This window comes from Caretta caretta, chromosome 3 (genome assembly GCF_965140235.1).
Source record: "Caretta caretta isolate rCarCar2 chromosome 3, rCarCar1.hap1, whole genome shotgun sequence".
Taxonomy (NCBI): domain Eukaryota; kingdom Metazoa; phylum Chordata; order Testudines; family Cheloniidae; genus Caretta; species Caretta caretta.
This window is the reverse complement of record NC_134208.1, coordinates 71,711,536-71,726,621: the sequence shown is the minus strand read 5'-3', so window position 1 is coordinate 71,726,621 and position 15,086 is coordinate 71,711,536.

Genomic DNA, 15,086 nt, shown 5'->3' with positions numbered 1-15,086 from the left:
GTTTTTTTGTATCGTTAGTTTGTCAGAGCTTCTGGAGCTCCGGGTACTAACATGCTCTAAGGTTTACTGTTCAGAGTTCTAGCCTATATATTACTTTGGGATTAGCAGCTATATTTTGGGATAAAGGTATACTAAGTAATTTTAAGCTCTTTTTTCCCATGTTGTACTGCTATTCTTTGATAAATCAGGGATGTCTGATTTTCAATAGTGTTGGCCTGCAACAGAACCATGAAATTCATTCTGATCTTATTTGTATGAAACCAGTGTAAATGAGATTGAAATGAGGCTGATACACCATAAACCAGCTACAAAGATCAGGAACTATATCTTGTAATGAAAGACCATTGAGGAGTAGATACGTGCCACTAATGTAACACTCTCACTTTTGTCTATTTTAGACTATATTGCAGGCCATTTATGATACTAGTATCTTGTAGTTTTAACAAACTGATCTAGGGTATTCTATGAAAAGCCAAGTATGCCATTATTATAAGTACAGTTTTCAGGCAGCCATTGGAAATTTTATGTTTACGTTCACATTCTCCTTCCACAAAAGGTCAAATTTGCCTTGAGATAAATATCATCGGATCCTCTCAATTATTTACTCAGTTGCTACTTCATATTTTCTCATTTTATTATTCTGTTCATAACTTGAACTGATGGAGGTGTCCACTGCAAGTATTCAAATGCAATGAAAGGTTCAAAATGAATCCCAAACACACTAACCTGCATTTACTTTGGGCTTTTACCATCAACTCAAATCTCAGCCCAAGCTGGCTGAAAGGTGTGAAAGGGTTCCAAGACCCTGAGTGAACCTGGTTTCAGTTTCAAGTGAACCTATGTCCACTTTGGAGGAAACATGAGCCAGCTCATGGCATTGACTCAAAATCATGGGACATTTGCAGAGTCGCATGCTTTTGATGTGAAACTAGGTGCAACCCAGTGGTTTCATCTGACATTTCACTTTGAGACTATGATGTCATTTTGACCTGAGGGTAAAAATGAAACATTGTAGTGCAAGTGCACAAAGTGAAACAAAAGGAAATGTTTGCCTGTCACATGTAACCACCACGTTCTGCACGCCCCTAGTGCTGAATTTAGTTCTGAAAGTTACATTGTTGAAACAAAAATCCTGCCTAGGCCACCAATAAATCACTTGCAGCAGAAGATAGACAAGCAGTGGAATCAAAACTAAATGCTGAGTTGTTGTCTTTCACAGTATTTTTAACTAATTTAGTTTGGAATGAAACTCTCGATTAGGGTCTCCATTCTGCCAGGTACTGAGCATCCTGTGGGCCTGATACAGTCAAATACTTATGCACATGCATAAGCGGAGACACAGTGAAGAGTGCCCTTGAAGTCAATAAAACTACTTGTCTTACAGCTAAATGCTTTGCTGCATGATAACCAAAGTTTGTTCAGCACGTTTCATGATTGAATATTGGGTTAGTATGGTATAAGGTAATGTCTATTTGATACATCAGTGTCCCTGATCCAGCAAATCCACATATACTATGTTATTCTAATGTCTGCATCTCAGCAAATGAGGATTATTTAATATCAATTAAAAAAGAAAAGGAGTACTTGTAACACCTTAGAGACTAACAAATTTATGTGAGCATAAGCTTTTGTGAGCTACAGCTCACTTCCTCAGATGCATGCAGTGGAAAATACAAAGTGGGGAGATTTTATATACACAGAGAACATGAAACAATGGGTGTTACCATACACACTGTAATGAGAGTGATCAGGTAAGGTGAGCTATTACCAGCAGGAGAGAAAAAAAAAAAACTTTTGTAGTGATAATCATGATGGGCTATTTCCAGCAGTTGACAAGAACATGTGAGGAACAGTAGGGGGAAAAATAAACATGGGGAAATAGTTTTACTTTGTGTAATGACACATCCACTCCCAGTCTTTATTCAAGCCTAATTTAATGGTGTCCAGTTTGCAAATTAATTCCAATTCAGCAGTCTCTCGTTGGAGTCTGTTTTTGAAGTTTTTTTGTTGAAGAATTGCCACTTTTAGGTCTGTAATCGAGTGACCAGAGAGACTGAAGTGTTCTCCGACTGGTTTTTGAATGTTATAATTCTTGACGTCTGATTTGTGTTCATTTATTCTTTTACGTAGAGACTGTCTGGTTTGGCCGATGTACATGGCAGAGGGGCATTGCTGGCACATGATGGCATATATCACATTGGTAGATGTGCAGTTAAAAGAGCCTCTGATAGTGTGGCTGATGTGATTAGGTCCTATGATGGTGTCCCCTGAATAGATATGTGGACACAGTTGGCAACAGGCTTTGTTGCAAGGATAGGATCCTGGGTTAGTGTTTTTGTTGTGTGGTGTGTGGTTGCTGGTGAGTATTTGTTTCAGGTTTGGGGGACTGTCTGTAAGCAAGGACTGGCCTGTATCCCAAGATCTGTGAGAGTGATGGGTCGTCCTTCAGGATAGGTTGTAGATCCTTGATGATGCGCTGGAGTGGTTTTAGTCTGGGGCTGAAGGTGTTGGCTAGTGGTGTTCTGTTATTTTCTATGGTGGGCCTGTCCTGTAATAGGTAACTTCTGGGTACTCTTGTGGCTCTGTCCATCTGTTTCTTCACGCCAGCAGGTGGGTATTGTAGTTGTAAGAACACTTGATAGAGATCTTGTAGGTGTTTGTCTCTGGCTGAGGGGTTGGAGCAAATGCGGTTGTATCGTAGAGCTTGGCTGTAGACAATGGATTGTGTGGTGTGGTCTGGATGAAAGCTGGAGGCATGTAGGTAAGTATAGCGGTCAGTAGGTTTCCGGTAAAGGGTGGTGTTTATTTGACCATTACCATTGTAGCACTGTGGTGTCCAGGAAGTGGATCTCTTGTGTGGACTGGTCCAGGCTGAGGTTGATGGTGGGATGGAAATTGTTGAAATCATGGTGGAATTCCTCAAGGGCTTCTTTTCCATGGGTCTAGATGATGAAGAAGTCATCAATGTAGCACAAGTAGAGTAGGGGCATTAGGGGACAAGAGCGGAGGAAGCATTGTTCTAAGTCAGCCATAAAAATGTTGGCATACTGTGAGGCCATCTGGGTACCCATAGGGCCTAATCACATCAGCCACACTATCAGAGGCTCATTCAACTGCACATCTACCAACGTGATATAGGCCATTATGTGCCAGCAATGCCCCTCTGTCATGTACATTGGCCAAACCGGACAGTCTCTACGTAAAAGAATAAATGAACACAAATCAGACGTCAAGAATTATAACATTCAAAAACCAGTCAGAGAACACTTCAATCTTTCTGATCACTCGATTACAGACCTAAAAGTTGCAATTCTTCAACAAAAAAACTTCAAAAACAGAGTCCAATGAGAGACTGCTGAATTGGAATTAATTTGCAAACTGGACACCATTAAATTAGGCTTGAATAAAGACTGGGAGTGGATGTGTCATTACACAAAGTAAAACTATTTCCCCATGTTTATTCCCCCCCCCCACCCCAGCCATTGTTCCTCACATGTTCTTGTCAACTGCTGGAAATGGCTCATCTTGATTATCACTACAAAAGGTTTTTTTTGTTTGTTTTGTTTTTCTTTCCTGCTGGTAATAGCTCACTTTACCTGATCACTCTCGTTACAGTGTGTATGGTAACACCCATTGTTTCATGTTCTCTGCGTATATAAAATCTCCCCACTTTGTATTTTCCACTGCATGCATCCGATGAAGTGAGTTGTAGCTCACAAAAGCTTATGCTCAAATAAATTGGTTAGTCTCTAAGGTGCCACAAATCGTCCTTTTCTTTTTGTGGATACAGACTAACACAGCTGCTACTCTGAAACCTGTTAATATCACTGCTAGTTTTCATTACCACCTGCAGGTTCTTTCTTCCTTTTGATTCTGCATTATTTAAAAAATAAAAATAAAAACACTTTGAGGATTATTGCCTGCCATTACATTGAGGCATGCAATTGATTAGGGGGGCAAAAAATTATGTGTAGACTTCAGATGACAGTAACACATGTTTTCTTCTATATCTTTCCTTGAATCAGTCTCTTAATTTTTGCAGATAATTAATAAATTGCAATAATTGATAGAATCTATTGTCCACAACATAATTTTCAATTTTTTTAGGAAAATAAAATGAAAAGTTTTGAATTATAATAGATTTACAGGTATTGGGCCTGATCCTGCAGGTTTTACTCGTTGAAAGTGAAATTTGTCCTTTTCGGGAGGGCCAGCAGAGAGCGCATGACCCACTTATGTCCCACTTAAATGGATCTTATGTGATGCATGGAGTTTGTGCTGACCAGGTAAATAAGGCATAATTTCACACTGAGAGCAATGAGTCTCATCACATGAGTAAGATGCGAAGATTGGGCCCATGACTTTAAATTGGTGATTAACGATCCTGAAAGCTTGCTTTGTTTTGGAGACTAGTTTTACACAAATACAAAAGAAAAAGTTACAAATGTTTATACAATAAGTTAGCTGTTGATCAGAATCACTTTAAACAATTTTAATTCAAGTCCCTGCTAATGTACTATACTATACTTATGCCCATCCCTTATTCTTCCTCTAATAAAGCTGTCATTACAATATTTGCCTTATTTTTCTTCATCTTTAAAATTATATGAGGGATCTTACTGCTTTTATGATTTGCTTCCTGAGAATTCCAATTGAATATGAAATACGCTATTAGGAGGTAATAAATGCTATTAATTATTGATCCATTAATATTATATTTTACAGCTAGAAAATCAGTTTCTCTCTAGTGTGTGTGTGTGTGTGTGTGTGTGTGTATATATATATTCAAAGGTAAAATATATATATAGCTAGATAGAATACATCATTTTATCTGTGCATACATATTCATGAAGTAATAATAAATCAGATATATTAATTAAAAAGTTTATATATGGCATAGATATGCTGCTGGTGTAAATCAGAATAGCTCAACTGAATTAAATCAGCATAGCTCCACGTTAGATCTGCTGAAGATCTGTCCCATTATTTCTAAATGATGTATATCTTAATGCAAGCCTGAATAATAATGAGAAATCTAATGGTCTTAGACAAAAGCACATGACTTAGAGCAGTTTGGGACTCTACACTGTGCATCATCTCACTTCTCCACCTATCAATCACTGATAAAACGGCTTGTTTCTAACATATTACTGTTCATTTTTATGACCTGAGAATTTTTTCTGGTGATGCCCTTAGTTTTTGTTATTTCATAGCTTCTGGATCACTTGATTGAAGCTTGTTTTGCACATATTTGATGGATAATTGCATTTATTATGAAAGTTCAGTGTTTGCCATAGCTAAGCTATGAACATACTCTTTGATTATCTTATGAAAATGTCCTTGTTTCATTAATTGGAGGATTCTCATTACTTTTACCTTTTTGTTTTGCTCAGTTTTTTCTTGCTGCTGTGTATCACTGTGTACCATTTTAATGCCGTTTAGTCATTCTTGTGGTGGTGTGGGGTTGGTTTTGTTCAGTGTATTTTTTGTCCTGAAGGTGTGGGATGTCTTTCAAACATCTGTTTCCTCCAGGGAAGGAAGATTTTTCTCAGGACAAAAACCAATCCTTTTAAAAAGCCAAAACAAACAAAAAAAAAGTCTTTCCAGTGCTTTAGAAGTATTATTCCCTATATTTTTTCAGTCTCTGCTATTCTCCAAACAGTTTCAGATGTACCCAGTGATTTTCAAATCTAAATTCTTACTGTTTTCTCCCAGACATGCACATTTTCAGTCTCAGCAGCAAGCTTATTTTATTTTTCCTTTTGTTTTATTTTCACAGGATAAGTTTATTTCAAAAGGCATTAAAATACAGTTTTCATAGTTTGTTTGGCTGTAATTGGCTTGTTTGCTTCCTACTCTGAGTGTTTGGGGGAGCTCATTAGAAAAGTCTGTTATACCATAGGTGCAAAGTACACTCACAACTGTCTCAAGTGACTATGCAATCAAATTTGGTTGCTTGATGGAGCTGGTTTTCTAATAAAGGTAGAGCAGTCTACACTCAGTATATTTGCAGGACTGCCCACCCCAAGCAGTCAAAAATCATAAATCAGACTCAGAACATCATGCTATTTTTAAATTTTCATAAATTTGGGATTCTTTTTATTTGTCTTCTGGTTTGGGGGCCATTAGGAATCGTATTTTAAAGATATTTTCTCTCCCACCGAGATTTAGAAATGTACTTCTTTAATGAGAGCTCAGATTCTAATGTAATCACATGATTCTAGGAGCTGGGGCTTTAAGAAAAACACTAAATATCTCAACACTCTTGATAAAATTGTGTGTTATCAACACTGTATTTGGGCTTACTGTGGGGCAAGAGGTGGCCTCACAAAAATTGCAAGTGATTGAGTAGGGGTGCCCTGTTGTACCCACACACAATCAGTCATAGGACAAGACTGAGTAGGTCTTTCATTCCCTTTTCATTCTAGTAGTTCTGTTTTGTTCATTATCAACTTCCCTCCTGTAACCTTTCACTCCAGCTAATCCATACTACATGGTCAACGAAACAGCCACTGGCCTGCAAAACAATAGTAAAATTACTTATAAAATTTAGAAGGATTTCTCCTGCCTATTTTATGACTCTTTTGTATAGCGGTTCCTTTACTTTTCTTTGTTTGGATTCTCCAATCTCATCTTCACTTGTTGGAGCAGGATTTGCTGATTCAATGGGACTTCTTCTGAGTAGGGTACTGCTTCATGTAAGTCAGGGTGGTAGAACTGATTCTAGGGCGCAAATGCCAGTCAAAAAGCCTAACTGACAGTATTAGTGTGCATGCTTCTACTTGGGAAAGCATTCCTGAATAAAGATGTACAGTTGTTTTGTGCTGCACTTTACAGCTACATACTTGTAGCATAGGTTGGCTGTAATATACTCTGAGCAAGTTGTCCATATGGCAGATTTCCTAGCTTTAAGAGGAACAAGATGAAAAAAATCCAGCTTCCTCCAATGCAAAAGAACAAATTAAAATAACTAGTTGGATAATTCAAACTGTGATTAATTGAGAGGATTATACCCCTGGAAGTATGAGAAAATGCATCAATCTTCTCTAGGTATTACCAAGAACCAGTAATTATGTCTGTATATTTTCTTTTTTCTTTCTTTTTTCTTTTTTTTTTTTTAGGGCTCATCACAGCATGAAGGAAAAGGAAATAGGGCGGGAGTAGGATATATAGTATTTCATTACTCTATTCTGGCTGTCTAATCACATGCATGAACAATACATTCAAATGAGCTGATTACCAAAGGGCCTTTGAGGTAGCACACTTCTCCATTCTCATAATGACATGGTCCTTGGGAGTCTGCTAGAGAACGTGTCACAGGCTGCATGAAAGGCTATTTGGGAAAATACAAGTTCAGTTAACTATGTGAACTGTATTTGAAAAACAAGGCAAAGTAACCTTATAACCAAGATTCTGGCCCTTGGCTTTACACTCTGCTTTCATTATTAAAACATCCTTGGAGCTAATCATGTCAAAACTGCAAAGGTTCCCTGCTATTGTAGGGGATTTACATAAAATAATAACAATAATGGATATCAAAGTACTTTTCCAGGACAAAATAATATGCAATTCTCATCTTCCACCTTTGTTTTAAAAAAAAAATCTCAAGTAAAGGTCAGCCCCAAGGTCTTCAGTAAGTTTTCTATTTCACACACACAATATGAGGAGAAGAAAAGTTTAATGTCATGCATGTTTCTGGCAACAGATCCACCAGTAGTGGATCTATCATAATAGTCTAGCCCTTACTCATGCTGGATGGCACTTACTCATATGAGTAAGCCAACTCACTTCAATAGGACATTTCACATGAGTAAGTACTCAGAAAAGATAAGGGCTCCGTAGTCTGCACCATTATGATGAAGTCTGTCTGTTTTTACTCTTACACTAAGTTCAGGGGAACTACTTACAAGAGTTAGGATTGCAAAATCGAGCCCAAATATATTACATTGTCCCTGGCTGGAATGATTTTGTTGGTGTTGGTCCTGCCTTGAGCAGGAGGTTGGGTTAGATCAGTAGTTCTCAAACTAGGGCCGCCCCTTGTTCAGGGAAAACCCCTGGCGGGCCGGGCCGGTTTGTTTACCTGCCGTGTCCACAGGTTCAGCCGATCGCGACTCCCACTGGCCGTGGTTCACCGCTCCAGGCCAACGGGGGCTGTGGGAAGCAGCGCAGGCCAAGGGATGTGCTGGCTGCCCTTCCTGCAGCCCACATTGGCCTGGAGCAGCGAACCACGGCCAGTGGGAGCCACGATCGGCCAAACCTGCTGACGCGGCAGGTAAACAAACCGGCCCGGACCGCCAGGGGCTGTCCCTGAACAAGCAGCAGCTCTAGTTTGAGAACCACTGGACTAGATGACATCCTGAGGTCTCTTCCAACTCTAATCTTCTATGATAAGACAAATCTAGAAATATTGTAAAAGATCAATATACGCTTTGAAGTAACTTTAGGCCCATCTGCCAAAGGGTCACATTCTGCCACTCTTACTTATATGATTACTCTGTGCGTAGTGCCTTGTTCACTGAGTAATCATATGGATTCCATTTCGACTAATTGCAAAGTAAGTACTATTCATTGGGAGTAAGGGAGTACTATTCATTGGGAGATTCAGAATCTGGCCCAAAGTGGGTAACATGGAGACTGAAGCCAAATGAAATGTGTTTAGATGATTCACTTCAAACAACAACACCAGGAGAAATCCTGCACAGTCTCCTGTAAAACTATTTATGAGCTTTAAAAATTGTTGTAGTGTTGAAGACATAAACAACCTGTTTGCTGGTACTTGACTGTCTGTGCCAGAAAGCTGTGACCACAATGTCTTGTCATGTAAACTGAAATCTTTAATTGCTCTTTGATCTGTGGCTAACCTATTTGTTTTCCTCATTAATGTTTCTTGGCCAGAGTCCCCAACAGGCTACCACTCATAACGATATTCTGGAGAGGACCTAGCAACTTGCCACCACCTGTGGCTAGTTGAAAAATGGTTGCTACCCCAAATGGGACAGAATTTTCTTATTATCCATTAGTGACTAGTGCCAGGAAAGAAAGTGCATAAATCCTTTCTGGAAATCAGGGCAAACATAAGAAGGAGAAGAGGCTTTATGTTTAAAACCCTAAGTGCAGCATGCACTCATTTCTGGGGCAGGTCAGCTCAGCTGCCAAGGGCCTCATGGTCAAGACCTTGCCTTCATCTCACACATACACACTCATCCCCTTTCAGACATCTGATACCCATGAGGATGTTTGTGGGAAACAGGGCCTGGTCTCCCCAAAGGTTTGTGACCAGCATCTGTGCTGGAACACAAGCAAGGGGGATGCTTCCTTTTGCTCTTCCCTTAATTGATTTTTACTCTTCCCTCTGCAGAATTCCAGTTACAAACTGGTCCTTTGTGGTTAGAGACTAACCAACTGTAAATTAGATCCCCAGAAACCTAAAATTCAAAATCCCAAGGGGATTAACTCAGCCCTTCATCCTTTTGAGGGAGTCAGTCTAAGGTCCATGAAGTGCAGTGTGTGTGCAGGGAGAGGGCTGAAATGTTACAAACCAAGTTCCGATCTGTTCTACTGGGACATCACACATCCTATGATGCTTTTCACATGTCCTTGCACAAAAGGTCCCCTTCAACTATTGTGCAGCATGCTGTGCACACTGTCCACCAGATCACAACATCCGCCCCATACAGAGCTGCATGGCAGTGGTACTGTATGTGTGTACAGTCTGTGAAGTGCTTTGGGATTTACCATATATTTCTGTGTTGACTGATGAATCATGAATGATTTTGATAATTTACAATGTTGTCAATACCTGTTTTACTTTAGCTTCAGCAGCTCACTGCATACAGCTGATCCAATGCCCAATGGAGTCAATAAAAATCTTTCTATCAACTTTAATGGATGTGGGATCAGGCTTATTGGCTCGCTCTCTCTTCCAGCCCATCTGCTCTACTTCCTGGGGACATTTCTCTCCCTGAAACATCCATCTTTTTTTTAAAACAAGATAAATTGAAATTAAGATACTTATTCATTCAAAATATGCCTTATTGAATATTAGCACCATTAGCAGAGACAGAAAAATCGTTATCTCTGCTGATACTCATTCACATTCTTTGTCATTACTGATTTTGGGACTGATCCTATTCTCAGGAAGTCAATAGCAAAACTCCCATTGGCCTCAACAGTGCAGGATCAGCCCCTTAAAGAAACAGATCACAAGTTGGGAATAATCTCTTTGAACCATTTCAGTGCTTGTTCTGTTGCCCATGATGTCAGATATTGTTCATGTTGAAGAATGAGGTAAGATACTAGAGCAGTAGAAAAAGCACCGGCAGGATTTAATGAGCCCTGACATTCTTGTCTTTCATCAGTTACCTTGGATTATGATGTAAATCATATGAGTGTATTATAGTTGGAGATGGGCTCAATCTTAATTTCCAAATCAGACAACCTAAAACTTTGGTTGAAATAGAAGCCAAGTGTAGGATCCCAGTTCCACTACTGGCCCCATCACTATAATGGGCCAAACCAAATTTCCCGGTCCTAACCCTACCATCCTTTTCTCTAGTACAGAAAGAAGGTATTTATTCCTCAGGCAACACACAGTGTGTATAAATTCCACATCTAGTTTTCACTTTCCAGTCTGTGAAATGTCATCACCCTCCCCAGACTAGGACAACTTCAGATTCAGACTTGAACTTTTCACCATGGGCCCATCACTAGTAGTATGTGCCATTATGTGATGCAATATAATGGAAAGTGACTTGTATAATCAAGATGTGACGTGTGGCAAATTAGTACATCATTTTGGTGCTGTAGGAATCATTTCAAAATGGGAGGTGACATTCCACATTTTATATGTGGATTATGTGTTATCTGTCTGTACTAGAATCATAACAAATAGAGCACAGAGGGCATACTTAGTCAAGCACTAAAACAGCCAGGTTTACCTACATTTAGAAGGGCTCTCAATTCTTGTTTAAATATTGGTACATAGTCCTGGATAACTGGTTGAGGCTAAATAAGACCCATCTTGAACATTCATCCATGTCCTAAGTCAAAATCATTTTTGAGATTTGGGAAAGGTTTTTTTTTTAAAAAGAAAAGGAGTACTTGTGGCACCTTAGAGACTAACCAATTTATTTGAGCATGAGCTTTCGTGAGCTACAGCTCACTTCATCAGCTCACGAAAGCTCATGCTCAAATAAATTGGTTAGTCTCTAAGGTGCCACAAGTACTCCTTTTCTTTTTGCGAATACAGACTAACACGGCTGTTCCTCTGAAACCTGTTTTTTTTTTTAAAGTTTATCATTCTTCCTTTCCCTCCCCATCCCTTTCTTCATTCCTCTCATCCACTGTTCAGTGACAAAATAAAAAAAATTAAAAAACAGAGAAGCACAAAAGAAAAAGGAATATGGGGGGAGGATGAAAAAACAAACATTTCAAAAGCAAAAAATTATGAAAAATGTCAGATACATTAACATTTCTTCCTGCTTTCCACCTGAAGAATCAAAATAATGTTATTTTTTGAAAATTTTCATATTTCCCCATCTTTCAACCAGCTATAATGCTAATGTAAAATGCAGTGTGAATAGTTTGGGATACATGTACTCAACCAATGACAATCCAGATTTTGTGTTTAGTTTTTCCTCTACGCAGTTTCATTATGATATGATGTTCCATGCATGCCAGTTGGTATCTCATTGCTTCTTTGGAAAGACCAGCTCACAAAGAAATACTATCTTCAGCAACTGCTAGTACTAGAGCAACTTTATTTGCCAGCATTAGGTAACAAATATAGAGGGATCATTTAGGCTGATATTCATCACTCTTGATCAAGATAGGGAAGAATGTTTGCAGCTGCAGATCACTGCCAGAAAGTACAACTGCATCACCATCTTATCAACCTTCTTTTTTGATGGTTCTGGGGAGTTGTAGACAAGGGGAGACAGTAATCAAAATATTTGTTTTTTCAACCTGCCCTTTACATACACAAATTTGCTAGGGGACAAGCTGCAAAAGCTCCATGTCTTTTGTAAACTGAACACAACAGAACTTAAGAAAATTTGCTTTCAAGTCTTTACTGATATCATGATACCGTTGTTTATTTTGTAAGACAATCATGTATCATTTGAACGGGACTCCAAAAATATGAATGAACTTTCTTTGCTTCCTGTCAGAATTGGTCGTAATGGTACTTTTAGATCACAACTGGATCTGAGGGAATTTGCAGATGTTAATATGGAATAGTGGAGACACAGGAGTCATCAAGTTACTTGAAGCATGTGCATCATTTCAAACAAATGAGTTGCCCCGCTGACTTCAAAGGAGCTACTCATGTCCTAAAACTTATACATATGTTCAGTTATGTTGCTAAATCCAGGTCAGAGGCTATGAGAGTCAAATATTTTCACAAAAAAAGGTTATAATTTAATAACCCAGGGGATATGAGATCGTGTTATTTTTCCTATTATTTAGATTTCTCTAAAATCCAAATTGTTATTTAAATATGTATTTAAACACACTTTGTAAAAAATTAAAATTAATATTTGAATTGACCCATGTTTTATGCAAAATGAACCTTAATAAATAACTATGAAATTCCTAGGTTTTTACATATAATGGTACAAATTCTGTGCTCATTCACAACTAATGTCATTCCAGTTAAGTCAATAAAGTTGTGCAGAGCATAAATCAGTGTAGAATTTAGCCTAACATCTACATAAACCCAATTTAATTAATATATTGCAACTAAACAAAAATAAATAGAGAGAAAGGTATTATATTCCACAATTAAAAGAGCAGATTTTGCAATATATTTCATCTATGAAGAGGTTTTGCAGTCTACACTGCTTCATAATAATAATCCAACCTACCAAAATAATACAGCTCTTTGTAAACAGATTAGACAAAAATCTCATAATCAATCCTAGGAGTCTAAAGGCACTTTTTGTTAAAAGTTGGTAACTAATTTTTTCTACAATAATTTGAACTTGCTGATTTTGAATATGGTTATTACCAGCTAAATTTTGATGTGTAAACCCTCAAACTTGCAAATAAATATGGCTGCCAACAGTCACCAGAGATGTTTGATATACTAACAGCATGGGCATGAACTTGTCAGCAAAATCAAACTGTTTGGAATCAAGTCTATTAAGAATAGAAATGAGAGGACACACATCATAGTTTGGTCACCTATTGCACCCTGTTATTCAACTTTTTATCGCATTTAGTCATCCATATATCATACTAATAACAATACGTTAGTCATAACCCAGATGTTATTTTTCCTATAACATTTTAAATCATTTTGTCATTTTCTTGCATGCTTAGTTTTTATTTTATAGTACATAATGCTTTGTAGTTAAAGTAGAGTTACCATAGAAGTGATGGTGATGGTATCTTCTACAAATAGAGAGAGTAACAGTAGTTAGATGAGACGATCATTTATGACACACATATTGTCATGTATGACAATCATTTATGACACACATACATACCTAAGTAGTAGGTAAACCATGGAACCAGTAGTGAGTCTCATGAGATTCATGCCAGTTTCCTACAGACTCTGCATTATTTGCCAAGAATCAAGTAAATAATATGTGCATAAAGCAGATGAACAAGGATTGCATAGAATAAGGGAGGCAAAAATGAGTAGAAAGAAACTGCAAGATGTCAAATACAGAGAGGCCTCTGACAGAATAGAGTGAATCTTTTATTCAGAACAGACAGTATCATTCATAAGGCACAGAAAGTGCTATGCCCAATACAGACAAAGGCAAAATCCAGATGTTACAGAAGGCAAGAGCATCTGTAACTTATGTATCACAGGTGCTAAGCTGTAGTGATCAAATAAAGACACCAGTGTCCATAATACAAGACAGTCCGGTTCTTTGAAACCTATGAACAAGACATGCAGCATGTTTTGTCAAGAAGTGTGCCCTAAACAGAGACTCATCCCTGTAACTACAATCAAGATGAGTGAATCAATAATGAAGGCAGCTGTATTTGACCACAAAATGAATGGTTGATTAGCCTGAGTAAACAAACTCATAGCTGTTGAAGGCAAGTACCATCTGACTTGGTATATCCCGTTTACAAGAGCTGTGATGAAAAAGACTGAGGGCACCAAAATTATGGACACAGCAATGCTTTGGTTTCAAAACAAGCTTCAATATGCAGCCAGTCAAGCCATGTTTTGGAGGTATCTGAGGTTTGGCATAGTTTCTGCTGTCTTGCAATAAGGAAACTGGCATTGAAATTCCACCCTCCTACATCAATTGTAGATCACCATTCAAGGAAATATTCCAAGATCATATTGAAGATTTAAAATATTTCAGTTTCTTTCATTACCTGATTGTTCTTATAGTGAGAGACAAATACTTTTAGTTCCAATCAAGTATAAATATGCACACATCTCACAAATGACAGATTATTGCCAAGATGATGAGCTGGCTATCCACATACTCACTACGCCCAAAACACTGTTTTCATAATATTTACCCCAAATATGTCATAGAAGAGGTCACTGGAAAACTAATAACTCACTGATCATTAATATGCTTGTTTAATATCCATATGGGGAGTATATAAAAAGCTATGGATATGTGCTAGAATTATGTTCTTAAAATGCATTTGACAAGCAATGCATAAGCCTTAGACAAAAGAATGTGTATTTGTTTGTCTGTCCAGCCTGGTCATCAGGCAGAGACAATGAAGCTTCATTTACATACAAGGTAAACAAAGTTAATAAGAGGGAGAGAAGACAGCATAGTGTCCACACCTCAGCAGGAGACAGAAACATAATCTGGACAATAAAAACAGAGGGTCTTGAAACTCAAATGATATGCAATTGATCAGTTGATTGTATACAATATTACTGTATTTAAAAGTGTATCAAGTGATGTCTTTTATGAAAACCTGTGACACAGGGAGATTAATCCATTGTGAAACGTATGCATTAACATAATAGGAGAAATTATGAATGCTCACTAATATTATGTTTTAAAGTCTGTGACTTAAAGCTGTTTAAATCAGGCAGGTTGGGGGGGTGTTGATAAATAGGTTTTCTCCCAGACAGGAGGGAAGGCAGCTATATA